The 18,378-nt window shown below is 46.1% G+C and overlaps 1 protein-coding gene across 1 annotated transcript in view; it reads right to left on the minus strand.

Annotated features, from left to right (window-relative positions):
* The window catches only part of PPP2R1B (protein phosphatase 2 scaffold subunit Abeta), a 1,373,270-nt gene that overhangs the window by 282,834 nt on the left and 1,072,058 nt on the right, over positions 1–18,378 (minus strand). The window lies entirely within an intron of this gene.

Consider the following 18,378-nt stretch of genomic DNA (forward strand, 5'->3'; position numbering starts at 1 on the left):
GATTGAGTGGGGATGCGAATAGGTCTATTTGTGGTATTCCCCATTTCTTTGTGATGGCCTTGAAGATGTCCGGTGTAGCATCCATTCGTGAGCATCCGAGGTAGTTCTGCTTAACATGTCTGCTAGGATGTTTTCTTTTCCGGTACAAATATTGCCTGTAATTGAATGTTGTAGCTCAGAGCCATATTCCATAGGTCCAGAGCCATTCGGCATAGGGGTATGAATGAGTGCCTCCCTGTTTGTTGATGTACCACATGACTGTGGTGTTGTCTGTCCTTATCATCAATTGGCCTTCTTTGAGGAATGGTCTGAAATTCTGGATTGCTAGTTTTACTGCCAGCATTTCTTTTTGATTTATGTGCAGGTGCAGCTGATCTGGAGTCCATAAGCCTTGAATGCACTTGTCCAGCATGTGGGCCCCAACCGAGGTCTGAAGCGTCCGTTGTGATGGTTTGGCTTGTTTGAATGTTGTGGAAGGACAAGCCTGGGTTTGACTGGCATGCCTGAGCCCACCATAGGAACTCTTCTTTCAGGCATGGGATCAGTGGTATTTGGTTACTAAGCAGTGCTTGTATTGAGACCATAAATTCTTTAGGTACCACTGTAGCTTTCTCATATGCAGTCTGGCATGGGGGACCAAGATTATGCAGGATGCCATGAAGCCCAGGGCCTGCAGTACTTTCCTTGCTGTTAGTTTGTTCTGCTTTGTTAATGCCAAGAAGTAAAGAGGAAGTTGTTCTTGTTTTTCTGCAGTTAGGAATGCCATCTGTTTTACTGTGTCCAATTCTGCACCCAAGAATGTTCTTGTTTGGGATGGTATCAGTCTTGACTTTTTTAAATTGACTGTGTATCCCAGGGCTTGTAGTAAGCAAATGACTCTTTGTAAGTCTTGTGTCAGCTTGCTTTTGTTGTCCGCTTGTATCAGGCAGTCGTCCAGGTATGGATAAATTTGGATTCCTGAAGCCTGCAATGAGCGATTACTGATGCCAGGCATTTCGTGAACACTCTGGGCGCAGTAGATAAGCCAAAGGGCAATGCTGAGAATTGATAATGCTCTGATCCTGCAAGAAATCTGAGGTATCTTCTGCAAATTGGTCGTATGGGGACGTGCAGGTATGCCTCCTTGAGATCTAGAGTTACCAGCCAATACTCCTTTCCCAGCATGGGAAGAAGTTGCTGTAGGGTCAGCATTTTGAATTTTGGAACAATGATGAATGTGTTTAAAGCGGACAGGTCGAGAATAGGTCTCCAACTTTTCTCTTTTCTTGGTACTAGGAAGAGTCTGGAGTAAAATCCCTTGCCCTGTTCTGTAGGTGGTACCCTTTCCACAGCTCTCATCTTTGTTAATTGAGCTATTTGTTTCAGGGCTTCTGTCTTTTGATTTGGTGGTAGGTTTGGCATTCCTCTTTTTACTGGTAAGGTGTGGAAATGAAACCTGTAGCCTTGGTCTATAGTTTGCAAAATCCACTTGTTTCTTGTGATATGGTGCCAGTTTTCTGAAAATAAGGCTAACTTTCCGCCTAAGGGTGCTGCTATTTGTTCCCTGGTAGGCGGTGTCAGAGCCAAGTCACTGTGATTGTCCTGTTGCAGTGGTAGTGGTTGTATCTGTGCCTCGTTGGTTATTGCCTTGCCACTGGCGTCCCCTGTAGGCACCTCCTCTGGATTGATTTCTGCCTCTGGAATGTCTATTCCTGCCTCTCTGATTTTTAGAGGAGTCTGGAAAGGACCAATTTTTGGAAGGCCAGTTCCTGCTGAACCTTGGGGGCTGAACCTGTAAGAAATCTTTAACTGTTTGTACAGATTTTGCCTTCTCTTCCATTTTCTTCATTACTTGTTGGGCAGGAGAACCAAATAGACTGACCTTATCCATAGGAGCATCTAATAGCTTTGCTTTAACATGATCCGGCAAGACCTGTTCTTTCAGCCATGCATGCCTTCTTATAACTGTGCCAGTCATGGCTGATCTAAATGAAGCCTCCAGTGCATCATAGCCACATTTTAAAGAATGGTTACTAACCTGCTGAATGTTATTCACCATTTCTAGAACATATTTCTTATCTAAGGAATCATCAGAGGACAATTTCTTAGTTAACTGATCAAGCATAAACTCTTGGTATTGGATCATATGAAACTGATAGTTCAGAGCTCTAGCTGAGAGAGTAGCAGAGGTGTATACTTTTTTACCCCATCTCTCTAAGGACCTGGATTCCCTATCAGAAGGGAGAGGGTTTTTTGCTGAGGTCGAAGCTACTGCCTTAGGCCCCTGGGAGATAGTCTCAGGATCTGCAAAAGGAGCCTTGTATAAGTGGTGATGAGTGTCCGGTACCCTGTAAAACCTATCGGGCTTAGCAGGGGCTGGAGGTAAAGTATCAGGAGCAGTGCAAACATCATTAAATGCATCATCCACAACAGGAAGAACTGGAGGTATAGCTAAGGGTCTATGTTGCGGTAAGTGTAAAAAGGTCCTAAGCCTTTTTCTTGAATCTGAGAAATCTTGTCCCAGCCATTGGAATTGCTCTCTCATGGCATGTAAGGTTTCCCCAAAGGAAAATTCCTCTGGTGGAGTGGCAGAAGGAATAGATTCTTCAGCATCAGAATCTTCATAAGTAGAAAGAGGAGCCTCTGGATGGTCTGTATTGTCTGAAACATCAGAAGAGTCATCTGAGGACACTGGCTCAGGGGGCTCTGCTCTAGGTCTCTTTTCTGGAGGTTGAGAGGCCCTGTCTGGGTGAGATTGGGATCCCCTTATTAAAGAGATGAGATCCTCTGCCAGAGTAAGCATTTGGGAATGGGAACTGGGCCTGTGAGAGGGGGGCTTAACAGGCACAGACTAAGCAGTTTTGGCTGCTTTAGCCCTGGCAAAGGCCTTTATAGACATGGCTGCAGGAGGCCTAGCAGCACCACGTGCTGGGGTAGAGACATCCAAAGGGATGGTGTCCGATAATTCTAGAGAAACCACATTAGTAGGCAAAACTTCAGAGGCCGATTCAACAAGGGTAGAAGGGGCCTCGGTAGTAGTCATGGATTCGGCTGAAGATTGAACCGTTTGCTCGGTTTCGGCCGAAACAGAGACACTCGCGGTTTGCTTAACCGTGGTTTCGGCCGAAACCGCGGACCGCGAGTGTCGATCCTTTTCTTTGCGTTTCTTAACAATTTGAGTAGTCGGAGGATCCGACGGCATAATGTACGCAAAATCTGAGCGAAAAACTGTTCAGCAAACTCCGACCCGGCCTAAGCGTTCGTCGGTTGAAGGAAACACAGACTAAACAAGCTGCTACGTTGTGGTCTGGGCCTAAACAAGGTAAGCAGTAAGAGTGGAAATCTTTATGAGGTATTTGTTTCCCACAAGTTAAACAGTTATTCACTTTTTCTGACATCGGCTGAGGCAAGAAAGAGTCCCCAGCGGGTACTTAGCTTTAGAAGTCTTGAGTAGTATTCGGTAGTAGTAATCTCTGGATCTGACCGACCGGCACTTGCGAACAGCTTCTGCTTGGGCGCCGCAGCAAGAAAGACTGGGGAAAATGGCGTCGGCTGATGCCTTTATACCCGAAGACCAGCAGAGATGACGTCGGGTGAAGTGCGACACCAGCCGAGGCCAGACCCAGACTTTGGAATCCGGCCGACCGAAGGGCTGCCTGACGACAGGACAACCCATTTGTAAGGACTGCAGATGCATCCTTGAAGGACATCCAGGTAACAACATATCTACCTGCCTACACATGCATATGCACCAAATTTACCTATACACATATACACCTAGAAGGTAAATATAAAAACAGGCAACTATGTTATACCTGTCTGACTACGCACGCATACATGGGCACAGGCAGTCACAGGGAACCTTGAAAAGATAACCAGCCACGAGTCGTACCTGTTTCTCCAGAACATGGACGGGGAGAAGGAGGGTGGGAATGTAAGAACAAAGGCGAGATGAACAACTTACATGGAGCGTTATGGTAAGAACATAACGTCTTTATGTGAAGTTGTTCGATCTTGCCGTTTGTTCTTACACACGGGTAGCGTCCCCAGCACTCTAAACCCCGGGTGGCTCACGGGAGAACATTCCTGAGAACAGTGGAACCAAAGGAAGCCCTGTCCACTTTGTAAGGAGTAATAAACGTATGAGGTTTGGCCCAGGTAGCTGCAGCACAAATGGTATCTATAGGCAAACGAGCCGCATTTGCCAGAGAAGTAGAAACGGCTCTAGTAGAGTGAGCTTTAATTTTGAGGGGCGTAGGCTGATTTGAAGATGAATAAACAAAGTTTATGCAGTCAGAGCCATTTGGATAGCGTGATTTTTGTGACTGCAAGTCCTTTCTTACTGTCTGCATGAAATGCAAATAGTTGGTCCGATTTCCTGAATTCTTTTGTTCTGTCTAGGTAAAATCTCAGTTGTCTGTGCACGTCCAATTTGTGAAGCATGTATTCCAGCTTATTGGTATGGTTCTTGAAAAAGGTGGGAAGCTCTACGGATTGATTAAGACTCTATTCTGAGCAGACTTTTGGTAGAAAAGATGGATTAGTACGTAAGGTGACCCTGTCTGGGTGAAACATCAGATATGGTCTAAATGACAGTGCCTGCAGCTCCGACACTGCGGGCCGAGATGATTGCCACCAGAAATAGTTTTCCAAGAAAGGTATTTCAGTGGGCATGACGAAGCTGGTTCAAACAGCGATAGCATGAGTTGGGATAGCATCAGATTTAAATTCCAAGGAAAGACTGGGCTCCGAATAGGTAGTCGGAGAAAAGTTCCCTTCATGACAGCCCTACAAAGGCTGTGAGACATAATAGTCGCGCCTCCTTCACCCACATGAAAATTAGATATGGCAGCCAGCTGTACCCTTATGGTGGATGTTGAAGCCCCCTGGAGAAAAAGAGTAGATAGAAATTCCATAATCTTGTGAATAGGAGCAACCAAGGGATCTAAACCTTATTTGGAGGCCCAACACGCAAAACGTTTCCACTTGCTCTTATACAATTTTCTAGTGGAGGATTTGTGGGAAGAAATCAGAATATGTTGTACTGCTGGAGATAAAAGATCAGACCTGGCTAAGCTGGGAAGTGGAGCAGCCATGCTGTCAGTTTGAGGGACGAGAGAGGGGGGTGAAGAACTCCTGACGGGTGGGTCAGCGGGTCTGGCACTAGGTCCAGAGTCCAAGGTTCTTCTATTTGGTGAGCTTGGAGGAAGGGGAACCAGATTTGTCGAGGCCAGAATAGGGCTATCAAGATGATCATCCTTTCCAGACCCTTGGCTTTCTGCAGAAATTTCGAGATTAGTGGAACGGGAGGGAAGGCATATAGAAGACCCGCGGGCCAATCGTGTACAAGTGCGTCCCTGGGGGCGCCCCTGGGAAGGGGACGTAGGGCGAAATAGCTTCTGCATTTGGCATTCAAGGGGGAAGCAAAAAGGTCGCAGCAAGGCTGGCCGCATCTGCGGAAAATTCTCTCCGCTACCTGATTTTTGAGGGACCACTCGTGAGGCAGCAGGATGGCTCTGCTCAACCTGTCTGCTATTACGTTGGACGTCCCCAGGATGTGCGTTGCTATGAGAAAGCGTCCAGTGGACAGCCCATTGCCAGATCCTCAGGGCATCTCTGCATAGGGGGTAAGACCTGGTTCCTCCTTGCTTGTTTATGTACCAGACCACTGACATATTATCTGTCTGAATCGCAACTGTTCCCTGAGGTAAGTAGTTGTGAAAGTGTTGCAATGCTAGGAACACTGCTCTTAACTCTAGGACATTGATGTGCAGTTTGTACTCCATTTCCGACCACTGGCCTTGGAACTGTTCTCCCCTGAAAAAGTCCTCCCCACCCTATCAGGGAAGCGTCCGTGGTCACTGTGGCTAAAGGGGGAGGACGAACAAACGGGCAGCCTATCGTAAGCTCCTGACTGATCATCCACCAACGAAGATCCCGTTGGCACGATTCCGTGAGTAGGATGTTGCGTGACAACGGTAGCTGTTGGTAAGACCACTGTGCGAAGAGTAGCCATTGGAGGATCCTCATGTGCATTCTCCCTAGGGGGACCGCGATCAGGGCCGCTGCCATACCTAAAACTTTCAAAACCCGTGCGGCTGGGACCCTTTTGTTTTCTAGGAGAACAGAAACCTGTTCCCTCTGGGTTGAGACCCTTGAATTGGGAAGTCTGATCAGGGATAAGGTAGTGTTCAATTCTGCTCCTATGAATGATATATGCTGTGAGGGCGATGAGACAGATTTTTCGAAGTTTAGAGTTATGCTTAAGTGGGAACAGACATTGACTGTATAGTCCCTGGCTTGCAATAGGTGATGCCTGGTGGTGGCGGTTAGGAGCCAGTCGTCTTAAGTATGGAAACACCTAGTCATCTCAGGTGGGACGCCACTACTGCCATGCACTTGGTGAACACCCTGGGGGCTGAGGTGAGGCCAAAGGGCAAAGCTCGAAACTGAAAATGGCTGGCTCCCAGCAGGAAGAGCAGGTGATCTCTGGATGGCCTGGCCATTTTGATGTGGTAGTACGCATCCTTGAGATCTATGGAGCACATCCAATCGTTCGTTTGAAGAAACGGAAGGATCTATTGTAGCATGACCATCTGGAATTTTTCCTTCTTCACGAAGGTATTGAGTTTGCTGAAGTCCAGTATTGGCCTCCAGTCCCCTGTTTTCTTGGGAACTAAAAAACCTTGAGTAAGTTCCGGATCCTATTTGGTCCGCCGGGAATGGCTGGATGACTCTTTTTCTAACAGCCTTTGTATTTCTATGGCTGCCTGATCCCTCAGATTGGGTGGAACATCTAGGAATCTTTTTTGGATAGGACGACTGCTTAAGAACAGGATGTTGTATCCTCTGGTTATTATGCTTTTTACCCAGGAATCTGAAGTGAGATTAACCAGGCTTCTGGGTATAAAGCCAAGCGAACCCAGACTGCCTCCAGAGCAGGACAGCCGGGCCTCCACTCAGGAGTGCTGGAAGGGCTTGCACAGGGACGCTATCCCTGTCGCCCTGGTTCTGCGGACCCCCTCTGCCACCTGGGCGGCGTCTTCCATTCCTTCCCCCTCCTCTGCCTCTGGAGGGGGTTTCACTAGGTGTGGATTGGAAAGCTCCCTGAGTCTTCCGGAACCACATTTTTCCACCTCTTTGCCCTTTGGGGTATGGTCTAGAAGGGGTGGAAAAACGGACCCCTACGGCAGACAGGGTCTTTCCTTTTCTCACACCTAGTGAGCGTCTCCTTCACTTTGGGCCCAAACAAGGAGGAGCCATCAAAAGGGGCATTAGTAAAGGAAGACTTAAAGGCTTCTGCAAAGGAGCATAGGCGCATCCAGGATTGTCTCCTCAGAGCGATCGCTGAAGCTGCAGCCCTACTCGATCCTTCGGCTGCATATCAAATGAGCCACATGGATGAGTTCACGATAGAGTTTAGGGTATTGAGCTGTGCTGTCACCTTGTCTGAGACCGCAGCATCTGTAGTACCCTGAAGAGCATCTCCCAACTTCTTGAGGAGATCTCTCTGAAGACAGGTAAAATGACTGAGGTAGTTCAGTGATCGCATGGAAAACGTCGCTGAACTAAAAATGCGCTTCCCGTACCTGTCCATTGTCCTGGAGTCCTTATTAGGAGGATGAACAGAGGAAGATGCTTCAGACATTTCCTTCTTGGTGGCCGCCACCACCATAGCATCAACTGGGACCCCTTTGGTGAGGTACGCCTTATCCTGTGGGGCAGTGATGTACTTATTGGGCCTCCGAGGGACTGGTTCCAATGTGTCAGGGGACTCCCATGCCCTTCGAGCTATTAACTCCATTAACTCGAAGGGTGGAGTTACCCAGGAGGTAGAAAGTTGAGCCCCAAAAGCCTTCAGTAACACCAACTCGTCCTCAGTGGGGGCAAGGGACTGCCAGTCACCCCTCTGCTTGAGAATTTCAAAGATGTCGGCAAATGAAACATCCGAGGAGGACCGTGGGGACCCCTCTGACTCATCCAAGTCAGTATCGGATGTCAGAGATTCCTGTGGGGAATCAATGTGCCTCCTCTTGGATAACCTCTTCCTCGGGACATCATCAGAGGGGCATCTGGTGAAGCTTCCGAGGAGCGGGGCTGACTGAGGCCTTTGGTCTCTACACTTGGCCGGGATCAGTGGTGCAGAGACAGAACATGGACCCTCTGGGGAGGGAGAAGAAGAGTCTAATGATGTGAAAGTCTTACCAGACAAGACCTTCCTCATGGCCTCGAAAGCACCGGAGCCCCGGGCCGAGGGCTCCACCGGTTCCGAAGACAGACCTCCCCGGGCCCGGAACCACGGGCTCCGATCTAGAGGACACAGCCGAACTTATCCGCGCAGAGGCACCGAGGGGAAAAGTCGGAACTGAAAGTTCGGTTCGACTCTCCCCCCCCCCCCCCCCAGAACCGAGGAGAGATTGTTGGCTCCGAGACCACTCGAAGGGTACAGAGGGAGTCAAGGTCAGTGGAGCCGAAAGCACTAAAGAAGGCTTCGGCCCCAGTGGATCAACGATCATCAGATACTCGACGGGTCTCGGAGGAGAATCAAGAGATGGGGACAGGAAGGGTCTCGAGCTTCGAAACCAACTGGGACGAAACTGCAATCAGTTTGGATAAGGCCATGTTCTCCATCAGTTTCTGCACCACTCAATCCACATCGGTGTCAGACAGTCTGGAGGAACGGGTCGAAGATGTCACCGAGCGAAGTATCAACGAAGGGGGTACCTCTGATACTTGCTCCAAGACCTGGACCTCGACTCGAGGCAGTATCTCAGTGCTTGGTTCCAAGGTCTGTGGAGCCAGCAACTGAGTCTTAGACAACCTGGGCTCCGATACCTTTGAAGACTTCGACCCCTTCGAAGACTTCGATAACTGGTCTGCCTTGTCCAATGTCTCCTGAAACTCCGGCTTCAGGAGACCTCTCTCAACCAGTTTCCTGTGTCTCTCCATCATCACTCTGCCACTAAACGAGTGGCAGATGGAACAATCCTCTTGAAGATGGAGAGGACCCACACAGTATACGCAGGAAACATGGTTGTCAGTAATGGACATTTTCTGTCCACACTGGCAACGTTTAAAGCCAGATTTGGCTTTTTCTGACATTTTTTCTCAAAGAAAAGCAAATGCAACTGTATACGTAAAAAGCACACCACACTAATCCTAATAATAATAACTGTAGTCTAAGTATATTAGGATATATATATATATATATATATATATATGTATTTATATATATATATATATATATATTTATATATATATATATGTATTTATATATATATATATATATATATATATATATATATATATATATATGTATTTATATATATATATATATGTATATATATATATATATATATATATATATATATGTATTTATATAAGTAAGAGAAAAATATAAAATGTACTGTCATTAAGAAAACACACAACTAGTAAGGAAACTATCGATTAACTAAGGAATTATCAGTAACAGTTTCTGCCAGAGCCCCGACAGAAAAAAAGGGAAAATGGCCTAAGGTCTAGGGCCAGGCACTCCCAAACAAGCTAACGCTAATTAAAACACACACACACACAACTATACTATACTAACTATGCTATCCAATAAAAAACTTCAACAATCTAAGAATTTTAGCTAAATATATGTATATACAAGTAGAAAAAAATACAGAGTATACTGGCCCAAGCTCTCTCGACGAGGCCTGTTGCAGCGGCAAACTAGATCTAGGGGTTAGCAGCAGGGGATCATGGGATAGGGACTATGCCTGAAGCTTCTCAGATGCAGAGCTTGGAATGTGGCTGACTCGGAGCAGAGGGTTCGGCTCCGAACCAGTGTGTAAAAACAAACGGCGAGAACGAACAACTTCACATGGTTATTTTTAATACATGGAATCATTTTACTTGTAATTCTGAAGGTGTTATTTATGCACTTAAATGCCCATGTAATAAATTTTATATTGGGGAAACTAGAAGAGCATTTAAAGTCAGATTAATGGAACATGCCAGAGACATTAATAACAAAGAAGAAAGTTCTGTGGCTATGCATTTTACAAAATTTCATGACGGTTAAAATGAGGGGTTACAAGGCACAGTGTTGGAAAAAATTAATGTGTCTTGTTTTGATGTTCATAATGTTAAACAATATTTATTATACAAAGAGGCTATTTATATTTTAAAGTTTGGCACTTTATACCCTCAGGGTTTAAATGAAGATATGAACTGGAGGGCATTAATTTAATGGTTTTTGTGCTTTTAAGTTTTTGATTTGTCTAATTAGTTAATTGTTTAATTGATTATCTGCTAGCATATATATTGTGGATGTTTTTCAAGTTCTTTACTCCTTGAAGGCTACGGCCGAGACGTCAGAGGAATAAAGTGTGCTCTTTCAAGATTTGTGGATCACTTCTTGGGAGTTTTTTGCTTCATTTGTTTGCTGTTGGTTGTTGTACTTAGAGGTGTTGTCTGTTTGGCTAATGAATCTGCCATGCAGCCAGGGATAAGGTTTTGAGCTGACCGTGCAGGATCTGATTGTTTTGTTGAGTCAGAAGGTGGGGAATTTGAGGCAAAATCCAAGGTGGGCCTTGAGCTAAGTTCTTTAAGATTGGGTACCAATGCTGGCGTGACCAGTCTGGAGCAATCAGAATCATCCGTGGTTTGTCGTCTGGCTTTTAAGAGTACCTTTGAAAGGAGAGGCAGTGGTGGGAAGGCATAAACGTTTAGGCTTTTCCAGCTGAACGAAAGAGCATCCACTTTCCATGGTTGTGTGTGATAAGTCCTTGTGCAAAATTTTTGTAGTTGGCAATTCAGTGGGGAGGCAAAGAGATCTTTGTCTGGGTACCCCCAATTTTGCATCATCATGCTGAAAAATTGTGGATTTAATTTTCACTCGTGAGGATCCATGTTTCTGCTTAGGTCGTCTGCCAGAGTATTTTTCTATCCTGGCAGGAATTGTGCTTGCAGATGAACTTGATAAGTTATAGCTGTGTTCCACAAGGTCATGACTTGCCTGAATAGGGGGTAAGAATGAGTGCCCCCCTTGCTTGTTTATGTACCACATTACTGTGGTGTTATCTGTCTTTAATAATTGTCCTGGATGCAGAAGGTCCTTGAAAGCTGTTAGGCATTTTGTACAGCCATCTCTTTTTGATTGATGTGAAGATGCAATTGGTCTGTGGTCCATTTGCCCTGAATACATTTTCCTGCCATGTGTGCTCCCCAGGCGTAATCCGAAGCATCTGTTGTTAAAGTCTACTTGGCTTTGGGAAGAGTGAAAGGCTGACCCTTGTTGAGGTGACATGCCTGTGCCCACCATCGAAACTCCTGTTGTAGGCAGGGAATTAGTGTTATTACTGTTTCCAAGCTGTGAGTGTTGACTCAACACTTTTTAGGTACCACTAATTTCCTCATATGCAGTTTGGCATATGGAATTAGTAGAATGCAGGATGCCATGAATCCCAAGGCCTGCAGAATTTTTCTTGCAGGGTGTTGGGACTTTGTTGCCATCATTTGAAAATACTGAGTCAGTTGCCCTTATTTGTCTGACATGAGATAAGCCATCTGGGCCGTTGTACTTAAGCTGGCACCCAGAAATATTATATTATCTCTTGTGAGGGCACTAGTGTTGACTTCTTTTCATTTACTGTGTACCCTAGGCAACTTAACTTTTTTACAAACGCCAGATGCTTTAGAAAAATGTCCTTGCTCTCCGCTTGAATCAGGCAGTCCAGGTATGGATATATTTGAATTCCTTTTTGTCTGCAAAATGCAATTACTGGTGCCAGGCACTTTGTGAAGACCCTGGGCGCAGAAGATAAGCCAAAGGGCAGTGCAGATAATTGGTAGTGCAGTGAACCAGCTATGAATCTGAAGTATCTTCTGCAATTTTGTCTGATAGGGACATGCAGGTATGCCTCTGAGGTCCAAAGTAACAAGCCAAGCTTTCTTGCCCAACATGGGAAGGAGTTGCTGTAGTGTCAACATTTTGAATTTCGGAACATCCAGGTAAGTATTTGGAGTGGAAAGGTCTAGTATGGGTCTCCAGGCTTTGACCTTTCTGGGGACCAGGAAGAGTCTCGAGTAAAATCCTTGTCCTTGTTCCTGCTGTGGTACTTTTTGAACAGCTCTCATGTCCAAGAGGGCTGTAATTTGTTTTTGTGCCTCTGCCCATTGTGTGGCAGACCTGGCATACCTTTTAGCCTTGGTAAAGTTTGAAAGTGGAACCTGTAACCTTGAGACACAATATTTAGAACCCATTTGTCTTGGGTGATTGCTTGCCAGTTTTGTGAAAAAAGAGCTAGTTTCCCATCTAAGGGAGCTGCCAAAAGGGAAGAATTTGGCATTGGAAGCGGGAAGTCATTGGGACGGTTTCCTGTAAGGTTGCGACTTGTCCTCACCTCCTTTTGGGGTTGAAGCACCCCACTATCGTGGTCTGTAAGAGCCTTGGGGCTGAGATCTGCCTCTTGGGCATCTGTATCTGCCTCTCGGTGGCCCGTCTGACACTGGAAAGGACCAATTTTTTGTAGGCCAATTCCTGCTAAATCTTGGTGGCTGTACCTGTAAGAAATCCTTCACTGTTTGCATAGGTTTTGCCTTATCCTCCATTTTCTTTAATACCTCTTCTGCCTTAACACCAAATAAAATATCTTGCTGTAAAGGAGCATCCAATAATTTTGCCTTAACATGATCTGGTAAGCTTTGTTCCTTTAACCAAGCATGTCTTCGAATCACAGATCCTGTAACTGCTGCTCTACAAGAAGCTTCTGAGTCAAAACCACATTGCAAAGTATGCTTTCCCACTTGTTCAGCTGCATGCAATAAATCCTGCATTTCCTTAAAATCAGGTTGTTCTGCATTTGTACTCATTTTCTGTTTTAACTGAGACAGTAAATATTGTTGATATTTAAGCATGTGAAACTGGCAGTTTAAAGCCCTTACTGATAAAGTTGCAGAGGTGTAAACTTTCTTCCCCCATCTGTCTAATGCTCTAGAGTCCCTGTCTGAGGGAACTGGATTTTTAGCCGTGGAGGCCTTTACCCCTTTGAGACCCTGGGAAATAGTTTATGGGTCAGCAGCAGCAGCAGGGTTTTTATAAAGAAATTTGAGAGAGTCAGGTACTCTGTAGTACCCATCTGGCTTGACTGGAGCAGGGGGTAAAGAATCTGGATTTAAACTGGATTCTGAGAACACATCGTCCACAATATCCAACACTGGCAGAAGAGCAAGGGGCCTGTGCTTTGGCAGTAAAAGAAAGTCTCTGAGCCTTTTTTTGGATTCTGAGTAATCCTCGCTCTCCCAATGGAAATGCTCCCTCATGGTATGTAAAGTTTCCCCAAAAGAGTAATCCTCAGGAGGAGAGGCTGAAGGAATTGATTCTTCAGCATCAGAGTCCTCATGGGGGGGGGTAAAGAGTATCCCTGGGCTGAAGAGGAATCAGAATATACTGAAACCTGGTCAGAGGAATCATAGTCTGTATCCTGCCTAGGCCTTTTATCAGGAGGGTGATGGGAACCCCTGATCAGAGTAATTAAGTCTTCGGCCATTTTGAACATCTGTTTTTAAGCATGGAGGCCTGTCCAGGTGAATACTGTACTTGCTTCTTTGTCTTTAATGTTGTTTTAGACTTGGCTGTAGATGCAATGGTAAGTTGTGAAGGTCTACAAACTCTCAGAAGCCGATGCCTGCTCAGTGGCTCCGGACCCATCTGAAGGGTTAGTCTCTGTAGGCCCAACACCTTGAGTATCCAGAGGCCTAGGCAACTCCACGTGGGAGTCTGTCGTGGCCTGCGGCTCTGAGGTAGTGGGTGTCAGGGGCTGCAAAAGCACCTCACTGAGAACCGGCGACCGGCCTAGAAGAGGCTTCGTCGTCAGTTTTGGGCCTAGGATGCCTATCCTTATCCTTGCGTTTTTTGTGAATTCCGGTCGGTTGTTCCGACGGCATGATATAATTACACCTTCGGCCAAAGTAATGGCGAGCAAAATCAAACAGACCTTTAATAGTGTGTTTGTTAAATCTAGCACAAAACCGGCAACTAGTGACGTTGTGATCTGGGCCTAGGCATGGAATACAGTAAGAATGAAAATCCTTATGAGGTATTTGCTTCCTACAAGAAATACAATTAACTTTTACTGACATCGGTCTGAGGCAAGAAAAAGTTTCCCCAACGGGGTACTTAGCTATATTGAAGACGTTGGTTCTGAAAATCAAAACTGATATCTCAAGAGTCGGCCAACCGGCACTTGCAAACTGCTTTTGCTTCAGGCACCGCGCGGCAAGAAAGACTGAAGAAAATGGCGTTGGCTGCTTATATACCCCCGATGCAATGACGTCAGGGAGGAGGCGACAGCAACAGACGCCGGACCAAGACTTTGGAACTCTGGCCGACTGTGGGACCGCCTGACGGCCGGATGACCCGAGTGTAATGACTGCAGGAGTGAAACATGAACATCCAGGATTGCAACAGTGAATACACTCGAACATCTACATTTATGGTAAGTGTACACAACTGTACAATGTTCTTCGTGTTTCACTGCTTTAGTCATCACATTTGGGTTGATTCCCAAAGCTAAGGAAGGGTGGAGATAGATTAAGAAGCATTAGGTCTGGCAATCGGGTCCTGTAAGACTGCTGTGGCAAATCCAGCTCTGGATTTAGAAAAGATAGGCAAATGGTAATGCTTGGTGAAAGTGTGTACCGAGCTCCAGGTTGCAGCTTCCAGGATGTTCCTGATAGTGACTCCTCTGAGAAATGCAGTAGAGGTAGATGCAGCCCTAGTGGAATGTGTTCTTATCACCTGTGGGGTAGGTTTTCCATGGTACTTGTAGCAGAAATGGATGCAGTGTGCTATCCATTTAGATATGGTTTGCTTTGAAATGGCCTTCCCCTCTGCCCCTGCAGCAAAGCTGACTAGCAGCTGGTGAGATTTTCTGAAAGGCTTAGCCCTGTCCAAATAGAATCTAAGCGGTCTCTGCATGTCTACAGAATGCAGTATCCTTGCATCTTTATTTTGAGGATTAGGGGAAAAAAAGTAGGCAAATGAATGGACTGGTTGAAAGCCACACTAGACACCACCTTGGGCATAAAAGATGGGTTAGTCCCGAGAGAAACCCTATCTGCATGGAAGATAATGAAGGGTTCCACTGCTATAAGGGCCTGCAGTTCAGACGCTCTTCTTGCTGAAGTGATGGCTAGAAGTAAAGCTGTTTTCCATGAGAGGAATTTCAACTCTGCTGTAGCAGCCGGTTCAAAGGGGGAAAGTGTACGTTTTTCCAAAACAAAGCTAAGGTCCCAGATGGAGTGGGAGCTCTCCTGGGGGGGGGGGGGGGGGGGGTCTTAAATTTTTGGCCCCTCTAAAGAACAGTTTTACCAGAGGATGACAGAAGAGGGGTGGCTGAGTATTATGATGAGCTGAGATGGCAGAGGCATGAATCTTAATTGAAGAGGATAGGCACTTGTGGAGCATTTCTGTTAAGTAATCTAGTATAGGAGGTAAGCTGGGCACAACTGTGACCATCCCTTGAGACTGGCTCCAGGAAGAGTATCTTTTCCACTTTTCTGAATAGGATTTTCTAGTACTAGGCCTCCTTGCCTCAAGAATGACATCCAGCACCGGTTTACTGAGGATTGCTAGAGGGGAGTTCAGGGGATTAGCCAGGCTGCAAGGTTCAGGGTCTGAAGTGCAGGGTGCAGAATTTGGCCCCCCTGCTAGAACAGCAGGGAAGGGGTCTGAGGCAGGTGCCATGGTTGTAGTGCTGTCCGCCTGCGCAAGAGGATACCAGTGCTGGCGTGGCCAGTCTGGTGTAAACAGGATTGTCTTTGGCTTGTCCTGTTTGATCTTTAGTAGAACCTTCGAGAGGAGAGGCAGAGGGGGAAAGGCATAGACTGAGAGGCTTTCCCAGGAAAAGGACAGGGCATCTGTCTTCCAAGCTTGGCTGTGGGGAGTTCTGTTGCAGTATTTGTTCAATTGACAGTTCTGAGGGGAAGCAAACAGGTGCACTTCTGGTGTCCCCCCATCTGGTCCTCAACAGTTTGAATATTTTGGGTTCCAGTTTCCATTTGTGTGGGTACATGAGACTTCTGCTTAAGTTGTCTGCCAGTGAATTTAGTTTGCTTGACAGGAATTGAACTTGTAGCTGCACTTGGTTGCTCAAGGCTGTGCTCCACAGAGCCATGGCTAGTCTGCAGAGTGGGTAGGAATGTGTTCTCCCCTGCTTGTTTATGTACCACATAACTGTGGTGGTGTCTGTCTTTACCAATAGTTGTCCTGGAAGAATAAGGCCTTTGAAGGCTGTCAAAGCATTTTGTATAGCTAACATTTCTTTTTGATTGATCTGCAGGTGCATCTGCTTTGGGTTCCATTTGCCATGAACGCACTGCCCTGCCATGTGAGCCCTGCATGCACAGTCTGATGCATCTGTTGTTAGGATTTGGGGAGTAGACTGAAAGAGTCCCTTGTAGTTGCAGGCCTCTGCCCACCAAAGGAAAACTGCCCTTAGATAAGGAATGACAGGAATTATTACTGTTACCAGGTCCTGAGAAAGTTGACCATAGACTTTTTAGATACCACTGATGTTTCCTCATATGCAGTCTTGCATATGGAATTAAGAGAATGCAAAGAACCCCAGAGCTTGCAGTATTTTCCTGCAGATAGCTGGGTTTTGGTGGCCAGTAGGCTGAAGTAAGTTGTCAAATTTGTTTCCTCTGGAGTAGAGAATGCCATCTGGAAAGTTGTGTTCAAGCTTGCTCCCAGGAATACAATCTATTGGCAGGGTACTAGGTGTGATTTATTTTCGCTGATGGTGTACCCCAGTGAAGTTAGAAGTCTCTTACAAATGCCAGGTGCTGTAGTAGCAAGTCCTGACTTTCTGCCTGAATCAGCCAATCGTCCAAGTATGGGTAAATCTGAAAACTTCTCTGCCTGCAAAAAGCAATGGCTGGAGACAGGCACTTTGTGAATACCCTGGGCGCAGTAGATAAGCCAAAGGGAAGTGCAGAGAACTGACGGTGCAAAGATCCTGTCCTGAAACAAAGGTATTTCCTGCAAGATTCCCTTAAGGGGATGTGCAGGTAAGCTTCTTTTAATTCTAGGGTAGCCAGCCAGGCACCCTTGGCTAGCATAGGAAGCAGCTGTTGGAGTGTTAGCATTTTGAAATTTGGAACCACCAGAAAGGTGTTGAGAACAGATAAATCCAGGATAGGATGCCAGGAGTTTTCTTTTCTGAAAACCAGGAGCAGTCCTGAATAAAAGCCTTGTCCCCTTTGTTCTGCTGGGACAGGTTGAATAGCCTTATGATGAAGAGAGGAAGCACTTGCTTTTGGGTCTCTCCCCACTGGTTTGGAGGGGGGGGGGGAGGTCTGGCCATCCACTTAGGAGTGGGAGTGAGTGGAAGTGGAATCTGTATCCTAGGGAAACAAGGCTTAAAACCCATTTGTCCTGGGTAATGTATTCCCAGTTTTCTGCATGCAGGGCGAGTTTTCCTCCTAAAGGTGCAAGTACTTGAGCAAGGCTTGGGGGAGTTAAGGATAAGTCATTGTGCAAGTTTACCACAAGGGGTGGCTTACTACTCCCCGTTTTGGACGTGGGAGCACCCCAATGCTTAGATCTCTGCATAACCCGAGATTGAAGTCTTGGGGGTCTGCTGCCTCCGGGTTTGGACTGATCAGGCCTGGAAGAGACCGGAAAGGACCAGTTCTTTGAAGGCCAATGCCTACTGAATCTAGGTGTCTGTACTTGTAAGAAATCTTTAACAGTTTGCATAGATTTAGCTTTCTCCTCCATCCTTTTGAGAACAACTTCTGCTTCATTGCAAAATAGGCGCTCTTGGTTTAAGGGTGCATCCAGTAATTTTGCTTTGACATGATCTGACAAGTTTTGCTCCTTAAGCCAAGCATGCCTTCTAAGAACAGACCCAGTGACAGCAGCCCTACAAGATTTTTCTAAAGCATCAAAACCACACTGCAAAGTAGGTTTACCAACTTGGTTAGCAGAATGCATTAACTCTTGTAAATCAGTGTTCTGCAGTCAGAAATCAACACCAGTTTCTGTTTAATTAGCCCCATAACATGCTGCTGCAAATTTAACATATGAAACTGGCAATTTGAAGCCCTAATGGCCAGAGTAGCAGAGGTGTATACCTTCTTACCCCATCTGTCTAAAGCCCTAGAATCTGTCAGAAGGGGTAGGATTCTTGGCAGTAGTAGCCTTAATGCCGTTTGGTCCTTGGGAAATGGTCCCTGGATCCACAGTAGGATTCTTGAAAAGGAATGCGAGAGAGTCAGGTACACTGTAGTGCCAGTCAGGCTTCCTGGGAGCTAGAGGCAAAGTATCTGGGGTAAGTTTGGATTACAAGAAAACATCTACAACTTCCAGAACATGAGGGATAGCTAGAGGCCTGTGCTGAGGCAGGT

The sequence above is a fragment of the Protopterus annectens genome, chromosome 8.part0, assembly GCF_019279795.1.
Source record: "Protopterus annectens isolate FY-2018-M chromosome 8.part0, PAN1.0, whole genome shotgun sequence".
Lineage (NCBI taxonomy): Eukaryota > Metazoa > Chordata > Ceratodontiformes > Protopteridae > Protopterus > Protopterus annectens.